The 21,667-nt window shown below is 35.1% G+C and overlaps 1 non-coding gene across 1 annotated transcript; it reads left to right on the forward strand.

Moving 5' to 3' along the window:
- The first annotated feature begins 13,868 nt into the window (after positions 1-13,868).
- LOC121211736 (small nucleolar RNA R71) lies at positions 13,869-13,975 on the forward strand. The gene has a single exon (XR_005906954.1). It is a non-coding gene; the product is annotated as a small nucleolar RNA R71 (small nucleolar RNA).
- The last annotated feature ends 7,692 nt before the right edge of the window (positions 13,976-21,667 follow it).

The following is a 21,667-nucleotide window of genomic DNA, read 5'->3' on the forward strand; positions in this document are numbered from 1 at the left end:
GCTACTCAAAAGCACCCGGACTCTAGCATGTATGACATAATCACATGCCTCTCAATGGGGCTACTCAAAGGCATCCGGACCCTAGCATGTATTACATATCAATTTAGCTCATAACAAACAGATCATTCCTAGTGACATGTCACTCGTATCCTTAACTATTCCTAATGTTCAAACGAGATTTCTGACTTACAAAACTTAACCGGACGTATTCGAAATATAGGCCTCATTTGACAAGGCAATAATCACATATTCATAAATCATTGAAATAACTTTCATCACATTTGCATAGCATGTTATATCATCAAATAATCATATAACACATTAATCATACAATTATCATATATTCCATACATTACTAGTCATGTATCATTATTTCATATCATATTTTCACACCATATACTCATTCCATCAACTTTTCAATATAGTCCATTATACAATTTATGCCACAATAACAAGAAATATAATTCATACATAATAGTGCATTATTATTAACATACAAACTTACCTCGAATACGAAAAAGAAAAAATTACCAATTTAGCCTTTAACCTTGTACTTTTCTTATTTAATCCCGAATCTCGATTTCCTTGATCTAACATTTCAAATATAGCCTATTTAGGACTCACATTATTGAAATTGACTCAAAAATCATATTTTGGAAAATTTACAATTTTACCCCTAAACTTTCACATATTTGCAATTTATTCCCTAGGCTTGTAAAATGAAATGTGTTCAATTTCTTGGTTACCCAAGCCTAGACGAACCACATTCAAGCTTACGACAGCCCACATTTCTCATTAAAATAGATTTTTAGTTACCCATTTTACACCTTTTTCAATTTAGTTCTTTTTAGGCTTTTTCATGAAAAATCACTTAGTAAAAGATGTTAAACACACTCCAATATTTCATATTCTACCACTAAACATCAAAATACTAACATTTAATGCATGGGTAAATTTTTAAACATGAATCCTAGCTCAAAATAATGGTAGAAATAGATAGACCATGTTATCGGGACTTCAAAAATGCTTAAAACATTAAAAACAGGGTTCGAAAACACTTACTATTGAGCTTGGAATATGACAAACCTAGCCATGGTTTCTCCATGAAGAAGTTGGCCAAGGAAGAAGATGGACAAAGATTTTTGGCTTTTATTTTGTCTTTTAGCTCATTTTACCCCTAAATGACCAAAATGTCCTTTTTACTATTCTTTAAATTTTTACCCTTCCAAGCCCATTTTGTCCAAATATTTAGAACTTGGTCAAATTACTCATTAAGGTCCTCTAATTAATAATCCAATACAATTTCATGTAAATTTCTTCTAGAACTCAAAATTTACAAATTATTCGATTTAGTCCCTGAAGTTCAATTAGGCATTTTTCACATAAAATTTCCTCATGAAATTTTCACACAAGCATAGAAACATATCATAGACTTTACAATAATCATAAAATAAATATTTCCATTTTGGATTTGTGGTCTCAAAACCACTATTCTAACTAGGCCCTAATTCAGGATGTTACATTTCTTCCATGGCGAAGCTTTCAAAAAATATTTTGTCACCAATTTGAAACTCCGTTTCTTTTCATTTCAGATTCACATCAAATTTCTAACGATCATATACTACTATTAAATTGTCTTAGATCACTTTATCTTTCTTCGATTTCAAAGAATCAAGCCTACTACATGTATCTTTTCTCACTGAACTCCATCCAAAACACCGGAGTTTTACATTTGTGACCATATAAAGCCTTGTATAGTATAATTTTGTACTTGACTGTTAACCGTTATAATAAGAAAATTCAACCCAAAGCAAATACTTTTCTCAGTTACCTTCAAATTCAAGTACACAACATCGAAGCATATCTTCCAAGATCTAAATTATATGTTCAGATTGATCTTCCTTCTGAAAATGAAACACGGTGCTAAAATGTAACTGTATACCCAGAGTTTCTTGTAACTTGTTTCAGAATCGAAATATGAACTGTAGATCTCTATCAGAAATAACAGAAGCTAGCACATCATATAATCTGACAATCTCAGAAACATATCATTCAAGAAATCTATCAAGTGAGAAATCCACTCATACCAGGATGGAATGTGCAGGCTTCGTCAAACAATCGACAATTCTTAAATAGTATCTTTCTTTTTCATGGACAAGGATAATCCCGATATAAAGTTCATAGTAACTTTGTCCCATTTCCATTTCGGCATCTTCGCTAGGTATAATCATCCTGAAAGTTTAATCCTTATCTTACTAATACATCCAACATTTAATCGCAGATTCAGAAATACCACATTTCATTCCAAGCTACTAATACTTCTTTTTCAAATCATTATACATTTTATCATTCCCCAGATAAACAAACTTAGTACCACTATGATCATTCATGTAAAATTTTTTGTATAAAATCTCAATTCTTCAGTACACAGACTCTGTTTCTAAATAACAAACATTTATCAGATCCATTCTAAAATTTTGAATCAGAAATTATTTCACACTCTACTCATTTAACTTAGAATTCATTATTTTTCTGGTTTAGCTCTATACTTAGCTAAAATTGAGCTATTATCAGACAATCATAATAGGTATCCAAGGCTTGCAAGGTATATAGAGATTTTCTACTCAGAATATCTGTAACCACATTTGCTCTTTCCGAGTAATATTCAATTATCAAATCATAATCTTTCAACATTTCAAACCATATACGTTATCTCAGATTCAAATCTTTTAACAACATCAGATACTTCAAACTTTTATAACTGGTGAATATATGACATTTTTCACCAAACAGGTAATGTTGTCAGATTTCAATAAAAAAACAATAGCCAAAATTTCTAGATCATGTATCGAGTAATTCTTTCCATGTGGTTTTTAACTGTTTGAAAGTACAGGCTATTTCCTTGCCTTATTGCATCAAAACATAGTATAATCTCATTTAATAATACCTTACTATAATAAAAAATTCCTTACCTAATTCAGGCTGAACCAGAATCAATACTTTGATCAACATAGCTTCCAACTGGTCAAAACTTTACTGATATTTATCAGTCCATTCAACTCTTACATCTTTTCTATGATAACTATGTCATCAATGTAGATATTTCAATTATTAACATTGAAGCTTTGAGTTTTTCCAAAGCCACAACCATCAGATAGATTTTACACCGTTATGCAATAATATGATTGATATTTTGGCTATACAGATAAAGCAACACTTCAACACCAATAGTGCACCTCAACTTAAAAGAGGGAGAACCGAAAGTGGCCCCAACAATAACCAATGCAATAATACAGTTCCTATAAGTTGTGATCTCTATCACCATACTTCACGATCGAGTCAATATTTATAATGGAAATAAATGTAATTACCTCCGATCAAAGAATATATTTCACAGATAACCCATGTTTACATAATAAAGAGATTAATGATATTTCATAGAAAATTTAGAAGAGTAATATCACGCATACTCAGTAGAAACAACTATGATAAAAACATTATAACATGCATATTCACAATTTAGGGCTTCAATCAGTAGAAGTAGAAAATAATATCATATGAACCTTATCATCAAATCTTATATCAATCATGATAAATTAGAAAACCCAAGTATTATAGAGTAATACCGCTCATGAATCAACCATATTTCACTAATTTCATCTGTCATAATTTACTAGCCTTTCAATACGATAAATATTGCATCTATACATGCACAATGTCATATGCCTCTGAGAATAATAGAACTTATAGAGTACTCAGGAGATGTTGTTGTAATATACTCAATTATAATAGCTTCCTTCAAATATCTCTGCAATTTCATCACTATTCTATCGACTAATTAAGTCATCAATAATCTTACATTATTCAGCTCACTAAAAGAGTCAATTTGGAAGAATTTTTCGACTAATCTATTCTGTAAATATCATATTTGGATAAGTCGTTTACTCATGAGTAACTTCTTCCTTAACAATGACATCACATTTTCAGAAAAATTTTCAGAAAAATCTGATATCTCTTTTTTAATATTGTCTTTACTTACTAACCCATTCTCATTCTGACTACATCATTATTCATTCAGCCTTTGAACTCTTTAGTTCTACATTCATGAGCTTAATCCATATAAATCTTGTGAATTTCGTTGTATAACACTGACTGGTACAACGGTGGATATCGTAAGCCTCAAAATTTAACTTTTATAAATACACACATATCAATTAACATTTATCATTAACATGCCCATTATAAAACATTTATTTCATACCTTTATATGTCCTATTTTATCATAAGCAACATTTTTACTCAGACACGTGTGTATCACTTTCAGCAGTATCGAAATTAGCTTGGTTGGAAAGCATCTGTGTCTATTTGCAAAACAATTTTCATCAGAGTCGGGAGATATCATAGTATCACATGTTATATAATGGCATGTATTTCTAGACTCCAGATATGCCACGTTCAGTTCGAGAACCAACTAAGCGTAGCTTTGATACAACTAAATGTAACACCCCTAACCCGTATCCGTTGTCGAAACAGGGTTTCGGAGCATTACCGAAACTTTCAGAACATTTTACAAATAATTTATGTAAATTACTATTCATTAATAGAGATCATTCAACACGTCCCTTAATTGGACCCTCGAGACCCAATACGAGCATTAGAATCTAGTCGGGACTTAATCGGGAACTCTAAGAACTTTTCGTAACAATTTAAAAATGTTCCAAGTCACAGGGCTCACACGCTCGTGTGGTCCAAGGGACACGCCAGTGTGGCCGTGGGACTCGCCCCTGCTATAGGCCGTGTTTGACCCCGTATAACTCTCTGGCTTGTGCTCATGGCCATGCCACACGTCTATGTGCTAGGCCGTGTGTTTATTTAATTTAATTCAAAATTAGGTGCAGGTTTTACATGGCCAAGATATACGGCCGTGTTCTAGGCCGTGTAGCACACACAGCTGAGACACACGCCCGTGTCTCTGCCCTTATGCTTAATTTTGAGCATTCCGTTTCTCAAAATTAAGGTGCAGGGGACACATGGCCTAACTACATGCCCATGTACCCGACTATGTGTCACACATGGTCTAGACACACGCCTGTGTGTCTGCCCGTGTAGACAAAATAAAGCAATTTTTAGCTTCATTTCTCACCCAAAAACACACCATGACCTGCACTTAAAGCACACATAAAATATCAACCATTCCAAGCATTAATATTAAACAAATTCCATCACTCATTGTGGCATACCATTACATGCATAAATGTCTATAATCTTACCATATTTAAGTCCTCAATTTAGACATAATTTGATCAACTACTTAACATACATGTAGCTACCATAGTTTGACTTTACAAGTATATCAAAACAAACCATTAGTAGTCATTCTAATGGCTAGATTACAAGCATTATTTACATTTATATGCCAATATGGCCAATATATCCTATACATGCCGTTACAACATTGGTCGATAGATAGTGTGAGTGATCTCTGCCAAGCTTCCAATCCAATGAGATTTCGATTTACTATAAACCAGGGAAATAAAACTAAGTAAGCATAAAACGCTTAGTAAGTTCGTTTAACATGGTACTTAACTTACCATTTATTCTATTTTGAGGTAACTATGTAAGGAACATTCATTCAATTTGACCTCAAGCCCTACATATATCCTCATTGCCCTTGTTAGTCATATATTCCATTATAACATCAATAACAATCAAGTTTCGAAGCACATATGCTTTCCACAACATGCATTCATTAAACATGCATAATTTATCTCATTATTACAAGTATAATTTCATACTAGTTCATTTCGAGTTCAGATAATTTCATATCAGAACTTTACTCATATTACTCAGAATATCAAGGTCATGATTAATACAATCAAGGTGTATAAGTCTATAAACAAGAATGTACATACTCATCAAATAAACTCCATGCACAATATCATCATTTCATATTTCTATATATCAATTATCACGTATCGTCATTTCTTATTCATATTTTCTCATGTCAAGAACTTTTACCCGTTGAATTTATCTGAAATATCGATGGTTACACAGGCAGTACACTCGAGGTGTACGAATCAGAATCTGTCAATTCAAGTCCAATGGTACCCATAGGGTACTATATCAGATAGTACACTCTCAAGCCAACCATGTATACGATAGCATTATCAGTTCAGGCTAAATCCTTTTTATGACATATGTTCTAAAGGGCTTGATCTGGATTACCTGTCCGGGCTAAATCTAATCTATAACATATGCTCGAGAGGACTTATATCAGGACTACCTGTCCAGGCTAAATCCTTTCATAAATGAAGTCAATAGGATTACTCGTCCGAGCCAAATCCCGTCAGCAACAAATGCAGGTCCTCATTCATTTAAAAAAATTACATTTATCCATCGATTCCTCCTTTATTCAAACGGGATTTAACATTTCTCAAGCATTAACAAGCATGTGATTATTTCCTGCATCTAAATCATACATATAATTCAAATAGATACATTCTACATTCATTTCAAGCATATAAGTAACATTTATATCATTTACCATTTATTAAGCATTATTATTGATCGGGCATTGATGTGGTGTAGATTGTGATAAGTTTTATAATTTATGAATGCCCGTTCTTGAAAACTAACTATTATCACGACAAAGGCAATCGCACTTTATCGAACAGTAGTATAGCTTATGGCAAGACCGGGATATCGAACCCAAAGGAACTAAAAGTACTAGTATTAACTTTCTTTTTATTATCTAGCCTAAAAATAAAGGGGTTTGTTTTATCTAAACTAATTACTAAACTAAGAATGCATAAAAAGTAAATTGGGGAAATGAATTTTGGGAAAACTGAATGATTTGGACAATACCCAAGGGAAAAATCCACCTAGACTTCACTTGTTATTGACTCTGAATTAGTCGATTTATTCATTTGACTTGATCCATAGAAATCCCTAAGTTATATTATTATCTCTCTCGAGACTAACAACATCTAACCCTAGGTTGATTAATTGAAATCTCTTTCTAATTAAAACCACTAGTGTTGCATTAACTCGATCTATGGATTCCTTTATTAGGTTTCACCCAAATCTGGCAAAATTATGTCACCCTATGTCTAGGCGTGCAATCAACTCCGCTTAATTATGCCAGATCTACTCTTAGATAGGGACTTTTGCTCTCTGAATAAGCAGATCAATACTTGAATCAATATCCTAGAATATTAAAGCAAGAATTAAAAACTCATAATTAAGACCAAGTCAAATATTTATCATATAATTCAGAAAATAATAACAAGATCCATCTTAGGTTTTATTCCCCTTAGGTATTTAGGGGATTTAGTTCATAAGTGTAAAATAAAACATCTCAGAAGAATAAAGATAACAAAACATAAAGAAAACCCTAAAACTCCTGAAGGAAATTGAAGGGAGATCTTCAGTCTTGAAAGAGAATCCGTCTTCTGAGATGGACCAATCGGCTTTCTTCGAGTAATTCCTTGCCTCCTACTCCGTGTGTCCCTTTCAGGTACCTCTTGGGTGTTTATATAGGCTTTAGAATGCTTCTAAACCCTTAAGAGCGGCCTTTTTCGAATAAGACTAAACTTGGGCTCAACAGGGACACGCCCGTGTGCGATTACTTCAAGCTGTGTTCCAGTCTGTTGAATGGACACGGCTGTGTGAACTACCCGTGTGAGGAAGTCCAGGCCATGTTGATTTCATACTTTGACCCATTTTTTCTATTTTTGGCCGGTTTGTCGCTCTTTTTACTCTCCTATGCTCACCTAAGTATAAAACATGAAATTAAAGGATTAGGAGCATCTAATTCACCAAATCTAAGGATAATTCATCCAAAAATATGCTAAGCATGGGATAAAAATATGTATAAATTACAGTTTATCAAATACCCCCACACTTAGGCGTTTGCTTGTCCTCAAGCAAAATCCTCAACTCACAATCAAAATAAATTCTTCTCAACTTATAATTCTCATCAATGGTATCTCAAATTAATCCATAAATAATCATACATTGAAAATTCAACTCAAAGAATATCAAAGTTTCAAACATTCCAAGTTGAGCATTCTATCACGAAAACCTAGGTGTCTCCTCTCATTTAAGTAATCACCTTTGATTCAAAATATCACAGAGTTTCACATCCTCACTAAAGATTCACTCAAATCACTTGAGGTGTTTAAGGACAAGAAATTTAGCACTGAATAGTCAATATGAAAGGTTATTACCATAGGCTTGCGTGAAAATCAAATCTCCACCACTATATGTTGAGATGATACATCAATCAAAAGGTCTTTGAGGCTTGTAACTTGGCTTTGGTTAGGGGGTGTGGTCATAAGCTAAAAGATAAGGTTAGAATCGAGATTGAATTGAAAAATTACCTAACTAGAAAAATACTACAATTGAAAATTTACATTCCTAATTGAGCTTTTCTTCATGGATAACATTGTTTTAAACTAAGCATTACATAATTTCATAATTTTTTTTAAGAATAAGTCAAATATTATAGGACTTTGCTAAAAATAAAACATAGCTAAGTAATTTATTCAAATTGAATGTCGACAAAAATAGGGATCAAATTAATTAAGGGGATTTCAACAGTAATGGGTTATGGGTTAATATTGAGGAAAAATCAATGAATGGCTTGTTAGGCTCAAGGGGGTTCACTAAGGGTTAATTATGGAGGTAGGCTTTTTATGGAGTGAGTGGGTTAAACCTAGGTGCCTTTATCATCTCAACATATCAAATCAAAGGTGTGGTCTTGACATGCATAATCAAGCAAGTTCTAAAAAAACAATTCGATAATGACGCACTCAAAGTAACAATAAAAGTGAGCATGAAAGAAATAATATATGCTTCAAAGGCTCAAGATCTCACAAAAATTATGGTTTTATGATGTTTAACCTGTGAATTTCAACTCAAGATAAGACCTAAACTTGGGGAAACAACCTAAAAATTTTTAATTCTCAAGAATCAACTGTTCATGCTTATTCCTTAATTCCTTAAAGTTTAAACAGTCAATGCATAAATGCCTATGTTTTAATTCAAGACATATCAATAAAAATCATAAATTAATCAAAATTCATTCTAATAGTGATATGAGTGATTCATGTGAGAATAAGACAAAATTCAGGGATTTTTCTAATAATGATATAAATAAACCCCCTACACTTAAGATGTACATTGTCCTCAATGTACAAAGATAGATTTACTGAAAACTATAGATATAAGAGGGAGAGAAGTGAAACTTCTTGAATTTGTGGATAAATTCCTTGAATCGGAGTTATGGAGAATAATCGGCCAAGGCAATGATGAGAGTAGAGGAGGATACTCCGGTGGTGGTAGAGGTTGGGTTCCACAACCACAATGTCCAGCGAAGAGGTTATCGTGGTGGTTAGGCAGGACATGGCAGTTGTGGAGAACCTTTTCCAGTGGAGTTGCAAATTCCTAAGTAATAGTGACCTTTAGAGCTCTACATAACTACGATAAAGTCAATAAATCTTTAGGAAATATAAAGTAGCATGATTACTCATAAAGAAATGGCCGAAAATATAAATTGTTTAATAAAAATTATAAACCTAAGGATTTAGTAGAAATAAAATAAAAAGTAGTTTAAAAAAAGATAAAAATAAAAACATAAAAATAATAAATAAAAGTCTTTAAACATCTTCATCGCTAGATGGTTCGCGAGGTGGGGGGCAGCGATGAGATGTGAAGGTGCTAACAAATCTGATGTAAGGTAGCATCAATGTGATCAAAGCACTAAAAACACTGCTGCTTGATTTGAGTGAGATGATTAGAGATGTCAAAAAGTGATGCCACCGCATGAACTAGACGATGAATAGGTGGTGGCTGAGAGGTTGGATCCTTGTGAGGTGGAGGGACATCATCAGTAATGTCCTCTAGGTCCTCTTGCTCAGTTGACTGGACTAGGCAGTACAGAGGAGGATCAAATCCACAACGTTGTTCGATCATCCTCATATGCAACATACTCGAGATGCCCTGTGAGGACATCTGACCGATGAGAGTAAGGGAGGATGCTTGTGCTGCCATGTTAGGGAGACCAAAGTACCGCGCCAGACGAGTCACATAAGGGCCGATGGATATGACTCCCTTCCTGTGCCACTCCGTCTGATGGTGAATGGCGAGGGCAATGAAATAAGTAAGGTCGAAGACGTGTCCATTCGCCATACTCCATAAGCAATAGGCATTGTGAGCGTTGACGACGACGGTACTCTTTCGCCGCCCTGTCAAGGTGTGGGCTAGGATGGCGTGTAGGTACCTCAAGGATGGGGCAAGAGCCGATTTCTTAGAGTGGCTGGGGTCATAAGTGGCTGAAGCAGGAACGAGGGCCCTCCAGCAGTTTGAAGAAGAGTAGTGAATGTGGCGATGGAGGTTGGCAAAGTCATCGTCGTCCGTGAACTCCTCTGTATATAGTCCCAGTGTGACTCTAAACTCAGGTACGCTCAACTGGCTGACTAAATCACCGAGACAGAATTGGACTATTCTCGTAGAACTCTATTATAACGTCTTAGACGTGAAAGGTGGAATAGAGTTTGAGTGTGAGTTTGAGGTACGTCGGCTCAATGATCTCGAAGAATAGCCCCCATGGGTCAGTCATCAGGAGGGCCCGAACTGCGTCAGCCACTTGGATTTATTCTAGTGTGGCCCAATCAATACAATGGCCCACACCTAGGGGTCGGGCCGTAATATTTGGAAAATTTCCTCTTGTGGTCCCGGTGGAAATTAAAGGAATGAGCGTCTGATCTCAGTGGTAGGACCCGAGGATGATGCTGCTCCTTTCCTATTCTTCGAGGCCGGGACGGCGGTTTTTTTGCCGCGCGAATTTGACATGATATACCTACAAGAAACATATATTAACAAATTCAAAAAAGGAATTAACCATAAATTAGACTAACAAATGCAATCAAAAATTACTAACATTAATAGGACTCAAGCAAAATCAATCAAACTTGACAGAGATTTTATGGGAAATGGCAAAGTGATAGCATGACTAAATTAAAAAGAAACTAGATGGAAGTAGCTAAGCATGGTAAGAATATGGTACAAAGTATATGAACTAAATCCTACGAATAAGGATGATAATATATACAATCAGTAGCAATATGTAAATAAAAGAATAAAAATTAGGACTATCATGTTAGTAAGCATCCAAAGAAAGTAAAAGAGAAGAGAAAACTGTTAGGAGAGGACCAGTGGTCAGAGGCGCGATGGTGTGAAGGTTGGGTGCGGTTGGGTTGGCCACAGGAGTGGGTGGTGGGGCCTTTTGGGTTGCGCAAGGGGAGAAGAGGGGATGAAGGAGAGGAAAAGAGGAGAAAAATGGAAGGAAAAAGAGAAAGGAGTGGTCGGTCAGTGGTGGGAAAGGGGATTTCGGCGGCTAGGGTTAGGGTTTTGGGGGAAGGGGATGATGAATAGTGAGGGGTTTATATAGATTTTAGGGCACATGGCTGTAGGGCACGCCTGTGTGCCCTTACTTCAGCCCATGTGTTTCGTGATTTTCAAATTTGGGCGCATCTAAAATTCAGCCCACGCCCGTGTTCTTTGGGCGTATTGGTGCACATGGCCGTGTCTTGCTTCGTTCACTTCTCCCATGCTCGTGTATGGATGCACACACCCATGTTAATTTCATAGTCTCGAGCATAGGTGGTGGGCACGGGCATGTCACACCCTCGTGTTAATTTCTTAGTTTCAACCATGGCTTCTAGACACAGGTGACGCCCATGGTATGAGCACGGCCTAAGGCACACCCGTTTGCCTGGTCGTGTGGATTTGGACAACCTGTGGTTAAGGACTCAGTTAGAGAATTAGATGTTAAAAACTAAAATTCAAAGAAGTTAACACTGTTAGTGCTCGGGTTGCCTCCCGAGGAGCGCTTATTTAGAGTCTAAGCATGACTTTCCTCTCTTGTTGCGTGGTCATGGTGGTGCGAGGAGTTTATACTCCTCATTCCTGCTATCAATCTCATCAAAATAAGGTTTTAGACGAGTATTATTTACTTTAAAAGTGCCGAATTTGGGATGAATTACCTCGACTGTACCGTATGGAAAAATGCTAAGTACTGTAAGAGGGATTGCTCCATTAGGTTTAGAAGTGGCAATGCGAGGGTCTACTGCATCTAGTAGTACTTTGTCTCCAACCTTAAGTTGATTTGGTGAAACATTGAGCTCGTTATGGCGTGGTTTTGGTCTATCGTGTGCTCTCGATTTTCGTGTCCACCATTCATCTATTTTCACGATTTGTAGCTTTCGTTCTTCACGGATGGGTCCCTTATTGTTACTTGAACAAGGCTCATTTATGCTTTTCGAACATGTTTCCTACAAAGAAGGTTGCACCACATGATCAGTATTAGTAGAATTTTGAGCTTGAAGAGTGATTGTTTCATCACCCACACGAAGTGTGAGTTCACCTGTACCAACATCAATTCGTTCTAGCAGTTGCTAAAAAGGGCCTTCCTAAAATTAACTGCACGTCACTATCCTCTTCTATGTCTAGAACAATAAAATCGATTGGGAATATAAATTTGTCAATTTTAACGAGTACATCTTCAATAATGCCTCTAGGAATTCTAATTGTTTTATCTGCTAACTGAATGCTCATCCTAGTTTGTTTGGGTTTCCCAAGGCCTAGTTGTTTAAACATTTTATAGGGCATGACATTAATACTAGCCCCTAAATCAACCAAAGCATTACTAACATCTAAGCTACCAATTAAACAAGGAATCGTAGAACTCCTTGGATCTTTCAATTTGTTGGCCAGCTTATTCTGCAGAATGGCTGAGCAAACTACATTCATCTCCACATGCGACGCCTCATCCAACTTCCACTTATTTGCTAAAAGCTCATTTAAAATTTAACTACGTTTGACATCTGCGAAAGAGCTTTAATAAACAGTAAGTTAATATGCAATTTATTTAATAGTTTAAGAAATTTACCAAATTGTTAATCCGTGTGGTCTTTCCTTGTCACATTGGGGTATGGCACACGAGGTTTGTACTCTCTACTTACCGGTTTTTGCTCATTGTGGTCCACCTCACCTTTACCTTTACTTAACACAATTCCTTGCCTCGGTTCTAGTTCAGGTTCAACTAACCCCTCCTTATCTTGAACGGTAATCGCGTTGAGTTGTTCCCTTGGGTAGATTCAGTATTACTTGGCAAACTACCTTATAGTCGTTCAGAAATTAGTTTGGCAAGCTGTCCTATCTGAGTTTCGAGCCCATGGATCGATGCTTGTTGATTCTTAACTGTTGTTTCAGTATTCTGAAAGTGAGTTTTTGACACCAAGATAAACTTTGTTAGCATCTCCTTAAGGTTCAGCTTCTTTTCTTGTTAGTAAGGTGGTTGTTGAAAACCCAGAGGATGTTGTGGCCTTCGATTCCCTTGACCACCCCACGAGAAATTGGGATGGTTCCTCCAAAATGCATTATATGTGTTACTATATGGGTTATTTTCAGATCTAGAATTATGGTTACCCATATATAGGACTTGTTCCTCCTTGATGTTGGGGTTGAAGGATTGATATTCTGTGTGTACTCCTCCTCTATTAGAATCGCACCTCATTACGGGATGTACCTGAGTAGTACCGTACAAAACATCAATCTTTTTATTTAACAGTTCTACCTGGATAGATAACATAGTAACCGCATCGAGGTTGAAAACACCGGCTGCTTTTGTCAGCTTTGTTCTCATGACTTGCCACTGATAATTATTTAGTGACATCTCTTCAACAAATTTGTAAGCCACTTCAGGTGTTTTGTTATTGATAATCCTACCGGCAGCTGTGTCGATAAGTTGCCTTGTTGAGGGGTTCACGCCATTGTAAAACGTTTGAACCTGCAACCATAGAGGTAACCCATGGTGAGGGCACCTTCTCAATAAATCCTTGCATCTCTCCCATGCATCATAGAGTGTTTTGAGATCCATCTCCACAAAAGAAGAGATGTCATTCCTCAACTTAGCTGTTTTAGCAGGTGGGAAATATTTAAGTAAGAATTTTTCAGTCATTTGTTCTCAAGTAGTGATTGACCTCATGGTAAGGAGTTCAACCACTGTTTAGCTTTCTTCCTCAACGAAAAGGGAAACAACCGAAGGTGAATGGAATCATCAGAAACGTCATTGATCTTAATAGTGTCGCAAAACTCTAAGAAATTCACCAAATAAGCATTTGGGTCCTCATCTTGCAAACCATCAAACTGAACAAACTGTTGGATCATTTGAATTGTGTTAGGTTTCAGTTCAAAACTATCTGCAGCAACAGCCGACCTAACTATACTTGACTTAGTTCCTGTTAAAGTAGGTTTAGCATAATCATACATAGTGTGTGGAGCAGGATTCTGATTTACTAGATTGGCAGCAATCGCAGGAGGTAGCGGGTTTTCCTGATTTTCAGCCATCTCCTTGTTTGTGGTGTGAATATCGTCCTCTTGCCCTTCCTCTATGTATCTTAAGCTTCACCTTATTTCTCTTCGATTTCTGTGAGCTGTGTGTTCAATCTCACTATTAAAAAATAATGGTCTTGACGGGTTTCTTCTAGTCATAAACTATAAAAACCTGCCAGAAGTAAAAAGAAAATTTAGTAACAAAAATCAAAATGAAAGTTAAATTGCAATAAAATAAATGGCTAAAGTAATAAAAATTAAGTGTTCTTAATATCTTAGTTCCGCAGCAACGGCGGCAAAAACTTGATGTGATATAGATCGCGATAAGTTTTATAATTCATGAATGACCGTTATTGAAAACTAGCTATTATCACGACAAAGGCAAGTGCACCTTATCGAACAGTAGTATAGCTTATGGCAAGACCGGGATGTCGAACCCAAAGGAACTAAAAGTACTAGTATTAACTTTATTTTTATTATCTAGCCTAAAAATAAAGGGGTTTATTTTATCTAAACTAATTACTAAACTAAGAATGCACAGAAAGTAAATTGGGGAAATAACTTTTGGGAAAACTAAAAGATTTGGACAATAGCCAAGGGAAAAATCCATCTAGACTTCACTTGTTAATGACTCTGAATTAGACGATTTATTCATTTGACTTGATCCGTAGAAATCCCTAAGTTATATTATTATCTCTCTTGAGGCTAACAACATCTAACCCTAGGTTGATTAATTGAAATCTCTTTCTAATTAAAACCCCTAGTGTTGCATTAACTTGATCTATGGATTCCTTTATTAGGTTTCACCCAAATCCGGCAAAATTATGTCACTCTATGTCTAGGCGTGCAATCAACTCCGCTTAATTATGCCAGATCTACTCTTAGACAGGGACTTTTTCTCCTCTGAATAAGCACATCAATACTTGAATCAATATCCTGGAATATTAAAGCAAGAATTAAAAACTAATAATTAAGAACAAGTCAAATATTTATCATATAATTCAGAAAATAATAACAAGATCTGTCTTAGGTTTCATTCCCCTTAGGTATTTAGGAGATTTAGTTCATAAGTGTAAAAGAAAACGTCTCAGAAGAATAATGATAACAAAACATAAAGAAAACCCAAAAACTCCTAAAGGAAATTGAAGGGAGATCTTCAATCTTGAAGGAGAATCCGTCTTCTGAGATGGATCAATCGGCTTTCTTCGAGTAATTCCTTGCCTCCTACTCTATATGTCCCTTTCAGGTACCTCTTGGGGTGTTTATATAGGCTTTAGAATGCTTCTAAACCCTCAAGAGTGGCCTTTTCCGAATAGGACTAGACTTGGGCTCGATAGGGACACGCCCGCGTGTGATTGCTTCAAACTGTGTTCGAGTCTATTGAATGGACTGTGAACTACCCGTGTGAGGAAGTCCAAGCCGTGTTGATTTCCCATGTTGACCCATTTTCTCTGTTTTTGGCCCGTTTCTCGCTCTTTTTACTCTCCTATGCTCACTTAAGTATAAACTATGAAATTGAAGGATTAGGAGCATCAAATTCACCAAATCTAAGGATAATTCATCCAAAAATATGCTAAGCATGGGATAAATATATATATAAATTGCGGTTTATTAGGCACCTTCATTTATCGAGCTATAACAAGTATGTGATCATTTCACATATTTAAGGCATCTATACAATTCACAAATACAACATTAAATTCAAGCATAAAAACATAGACAATTTAGTTACACGAACTTACCTCGACAATGTTTGTGTATGTAAAATCTACTAATCCCACTTTCCTCTTTCCTCCTTCTAGCTCCAAATTTGGTCTATCCAGATCTATACTAGTAAATTTAACATCAATTTACCATATTTTACATTCAAAGTGGAATTAATTTTCATCCTAGGCAAAATTACCATTTTGCCCCTAATTTTTCCATAAATTCTCATTTCGTCCCTAAGCTCGAAAAATAAAATTTGTGCAATTTACTCCCTATTCCAAGCCTAACCAAAATCCCATTACAAAATTTACAGCACATGTATTCATAAAAATTCAGCATTTTTCTTAAATTTCACAACTTCACATTTTAGTCCTTAAATCATGTTTTCATAAAAAATCACTTTGTAAAAGTTGTTTATCTATCAACAACCTTTCATTTTCTACCATAAATTTCTAATTTTCAGCATATAAATCCATGACCCATTTTCCATAATTTGATAACTTTTCAAATTGATCCCCTAAATAGATAAATTAGACATCCAGTTTCAAAAATATAAAAATTACTAAAAACGGGCCAAGGAAACTTACCCAATTTGGCCATGAAAGTTTCTTCTCTCTCTCCTAGGGTTTCCATGTATTATTTTGGGGAAGAAGATGAGAAAAATAAGATGATATCTCTTTTATCATCTTTTAATTAATTAAATATTTTCACTTTTCCATTTAGTCCTTGCCTTTTTTTTAAATTTACGTGGATGAGTCACCAAAATATCTACATACTTTCTTTAATGGTCTAATTACCATATAAGGACCTTAAGTTTTGAATTTCATAGCTATTTAATTCTTATAGCTACTAGAATTCAACTTTCGCATTTTATGCTATTTAGTCCTTCTCTTAATTAAACACTTAATTGATAAGGTTCAAATTCCTAAGGTTCAAACGGGACTTGGTGTTTGTCAAACTTCGTTGGATATGCAACCATGTAAATTTATAACAATTCATAATTCATAATTAATTCAATATAAAACATATAAACACAATTTCACCATACGAACTTACCTCGACGAGTATTCGTAGATACGAAGGTGATTAATCTGAAACTTTCTCTTTGCCCCGATCTAACTCCGTACGAGGTCTAACTGGATCTATACGAATAAATTTAACTCAATTCAACATATCATTTGTTCAATTTAACCAAAAAAAAATATTTTGGAAAAATTACTATTTTGCCCCTTACTTTTAATTTCTTTGCAATTTAGTCCCTAGCTCATAAAAATGAAAATTCACACAATTTCATCACAAACCGTTATGGTCTAATATCAATTAGGTCCTATATTTCATTTATTTCACAACTTCACCATGTAATATTTTCTATTTTTCAATTTAGTCCCTAATTGACAATTTCACCAAAAATCTCTTTATAATTTTTTTATCTAACAACAACTATCCATTTTCTATCATCAAACTTCAAAAATCTTGTACATGCATCAATGGAAAAACCCTAATAGTTTAAAAGTTTCACAAATTAGTCCCCGAGCTAGCTAAATTAAGCTACAACAATCTCGAAAACATAAAAATCATTAAAAACGGATTAAAAATACATACCTAATCAAAGAAATAAGAGTGGTCGAATGAAAAGCTTAATAATGGCTTCTTTCTCTTGTGTAATTCGGTTGAACATTGATAATGGAAGATGATGACTAATTTTTATTTCATTTGTTTTTATCATTAATTACCTATTTACAATTATAACCTTTAAACTCATTAGTAATTACACAATTCTACTAAAACATTTATGGTCTAATTACAATATAAGGACTTCCACTTTAAAATTCTATAGCTATTTAATACCTTCAGCTATTAGAACTCAACTTTTGCACTTTACGCTATATAGTCCTTTTTATCAGATTGAGCATGTAAACGGTAAAATTTCTTAATGAAATTTTTATACAGTATATAAAATTTCTTAATTATAAAATAAAATTTTTTGACTTTGAATTTGTTGTCCCGAAACCATTGTTCGAATTTCACTGAAAATGGGTTGTTATAAAGGGACTAAGCCAAACTAACTAAGACCTAGTGGGAGCCTTTGATGCAGTGTCATGCACATAGAGGGGCGCCCTAGGAGGCTATGCCTCAGGGATAGAATAAGTGTAGTTAAGCAGAATTCAAGTTTGAGAGTTATATGATATATATATAAGTATCCGGTAAAAAAATGATCGTAAGTACCTTGTTCTACTTATTTGGCCATTTGTGTTATAAGAAGTCTTATTTATTGTTTATTTATGTAATGTGTTTCATAGTTAAGTTTTGAAAATAAAATTGTATACGAGAAAAATTTTAAATAAATTAAGATTGAATATTAGAAATACAATTAACTGTGTCAAGTTGATTGTAACATTCAGAGCCTGGACCCAACAACCAGGTCAGGTAAAGGGTGTTAAAAATTTAGTGGTATGAGATCACAGTTTAGCCGATCCTCTAAAAATAGAAGATGTGTCTGATGGCCATATATGCATGATACATTTGATATGTCTTAGTCCCTTATGCTGTAAAAAAATTATGTCTTCTAGTTAAGTACAGGTTGGCGGATAAATATGGGATGGGTGATAAGTATCTTAGAAGTATAAAAAGGGAAAGAAAGCAAGGTAGTAAAGGTAAGAAGCAAGCTTGTACGTTTAATAGTGGCATGGGAAGATTCAGGTGTGTACTATAACACTCTCGTGCTTTTACAATTGGTGAGTGTATTGCTAGATTTGTGCAAGTGTTTACAATCATTATCAACTAATAAGTAAGTAAAAGAGTTATCGTATCTACAGGGACTGTGTATATTATTCAATTAATTGCAAAATTAGAGTTAACAATCTGGTGATAAAAACATAATATTTTGAGTGACGATGATTAAGCTAAGTTAAATTATCTGAATACAAGATGATCCCTAATGTAATTTAATCTAAATTCCAAGTTTGAAATGAATTTAGCAGCAAAGACAAAAAAAATTCAACAATCAATAACATGAATAGGCTAGGATAATTACATCTTCCAACTTAGTTCATTTTCCTCATGTTTAACAGTGTTCGGAAATATTCCATGGCAACTCGATCTTTCATGAGTTTTGAAACTAAATAAGTCCTTTCGGAATCTTTTGCTTAGTAAAACATGCATTTTACTAATCATATTAAACTAAGGGTTTCTTAGAATTCATGTGAAGTAACAAGGATGAGTCAGGTTTGGAATAATTTATTCACATAAACCTAAAAACTATGCAAGATAATAGAGCTCGTTAAAGTTATTATGAACCTTCAATTTAGTTGGATCCAGATCTAAATTAAGCATGCACATTTGAATTATTGCACCCACTAGTCATCGTCTGTTCAGGCTCATTCATCCAATTCTAATGCATCCAATCATGTATGAATGAAGTACATACTTGAGTTGAATTGAAAACATGATCGCTGAGGCACAATACCTATAAACATGATTTAAACAAACTTCATTGAATTAATGCACTCATCCTAGCCAAATAGATTTAACCTACCATTGTTGATGGCAAGATAGTAAAGCATATTGCAAACATGATTAAAATCAAAATAACAATGTAAAATAAGAATAAACTCTATCGACTCAACAACCTCATGAACTCTAATTGAAGATGCTCTCCTACAATCCTTGTGTTGTTCTTTTGCTAATGGCTCCTCAAGGTGGCCGGCCAAGAGATTATCTTCTCAAGGTTTTGTTGGCTAAGGGAAATGGGATGCTATGTGTTGGAATGAAGAGAGGAAATGAGAGAATAGTTGAATGAGGGATGTAGGGATGATTAAAGAATGAATGAATGAGGGATGAGGGATGAGGGATGAGGGATGAGGAATGAGTAGGGGTATTTATACTTGAAGTAAATGGTAGAGTTTACTAAAAAAGGGATTTGAATCCCTCCATTTTCTCCATTGCTTGGCTTACCACAAATAATGGAAGTAGGTGGATGGTGGTTGCTTGATTTGAGCATAGAATCATACTAAATTTAGGGATGGGTTGGGCGGTTTCAAAGGTAATCTTTGTGTGTTGATTTCCAATGATTCTCCAAATGCAGGGACCTCTAAATAATTGTCCCAAAAGAGATTTTTTGGGCAGCCAACATGCTTGTGCCTAATTTGGGCCTGACTCCCTCTTCTTGGTTAGTTTCATGACCCACTAAGCTTCTCTAACATGTCCATCATGTATCATCTTTTTTTACTGGGTCAAAGTAACACCTTGATGACCCATTTAGCATGGTTTTGTCATCCAACATAGGAAATAAATAGCATGGTTTTATAGATCTTAAATCGAGCCAATAGGGCATTAAAAATAGTTTGGAAATATTTAGGGACAAATTTAAAACAAAACAGAAAATTTTGGAAATAGAGGTCACATGCCTGTCTGGCTAGGCTGTGTAACGTAGCCCAGGCTGTGTGGCCAACTATGCATAATTCGAAATATGGGACACATGCCGTGTGCCTGCCCGTGTGAGTATTCAAAATAGGGTCACATGACTGTGTCACAAGTCATGTGTCATACCATGTGTGCATTCAAAGTAAGGTTACATGGTCATGTTGCAGCACCCCAAACCAGGCCTAGACGTTATGGTCGAATCTGGCGATGTCCCATTAAAGTGTTTTTTGAAAAACATGATTTTGTTGAAAAATTCGTTCGATATTAAAACCTCTTTGTGCTCTTAGAATGTCTCGTTCTTTGTTAAAACTCAAGTTGTTTAGCAAAATGATAATCATATTAAATTGATGTTACTTTTTAAAATATTGTTTGCTGCAGAAGCTTTTAAACCATGTTGTGTAAACGTGGTGTTTTGAAAAACATTTATCTTTTTGAAACCCGTCTTTTTCTTACGTCTAGTTGTTTATATCATTGCAAGTAAAAATCCCAAATTAAAAGTTAAAACTTTATAGAGGCCTTATTACATAGAAATACCCAAATCTAAATTACTTATAAATTTAAAATCCAGAAAAGAGGCATGAGCATATGTGTGGCCATCTTTGAATCCCTCGCAGCACCGATCTGCCTAAGGATTACCTGCGCAGATAAGCAAAAGGGTGAGTTTATGAAACTCAAGGTGAAATCCTAAAAACAAATAGTCAAATAGGTATTACGCAAATACAGTCTGGACCTAAGCCCGTTTCATTATCAGTCCAGTCTCAGTTAGGGCCTTAGCCCAATTCAGTAACAGTATCAGTACAAAATACAAATAGAAATCCTACCCAGCTGGCCTCTACACTCCACTTCGTCTAGCCCTACACTCGATGTGGGGATAAAATCAACCCACTCATCCTTACACTGCAGAACATAGCACCGGTTGCGGCACTAAACAGTAATTGCAGCAAAGCTGCCAATATAGTACACTTCCTCCAATCATAATAAACCCATCCCCATGCAATATGTCACGGTCATGACATAATATCATTCGTGTATGCAATTTACAACTAGCATGCTTGAATACAGTCATACGTAACATAGGGGCATATTAGTCATTTTACCTCATAGGGGCATAACAGTCATTTTATCAATTTGGGGTCTAAGT

This window comes from Gossypium hirsutum, chromosome A12 (genome assembly GCF_007990345.1).
Source record: "Gossypium hirsutum isolate 1008001.06 chromosome A12, Gossypium_hirsutum_v2.1, whole genome shotgun sequence".
Lineage (NCBI taxonomy): Eukaryota > Viridiplantae > Streptophyta > Magnoliopsida > Malvales > Malvaceae > Gossypium > Gossypium hirsutum.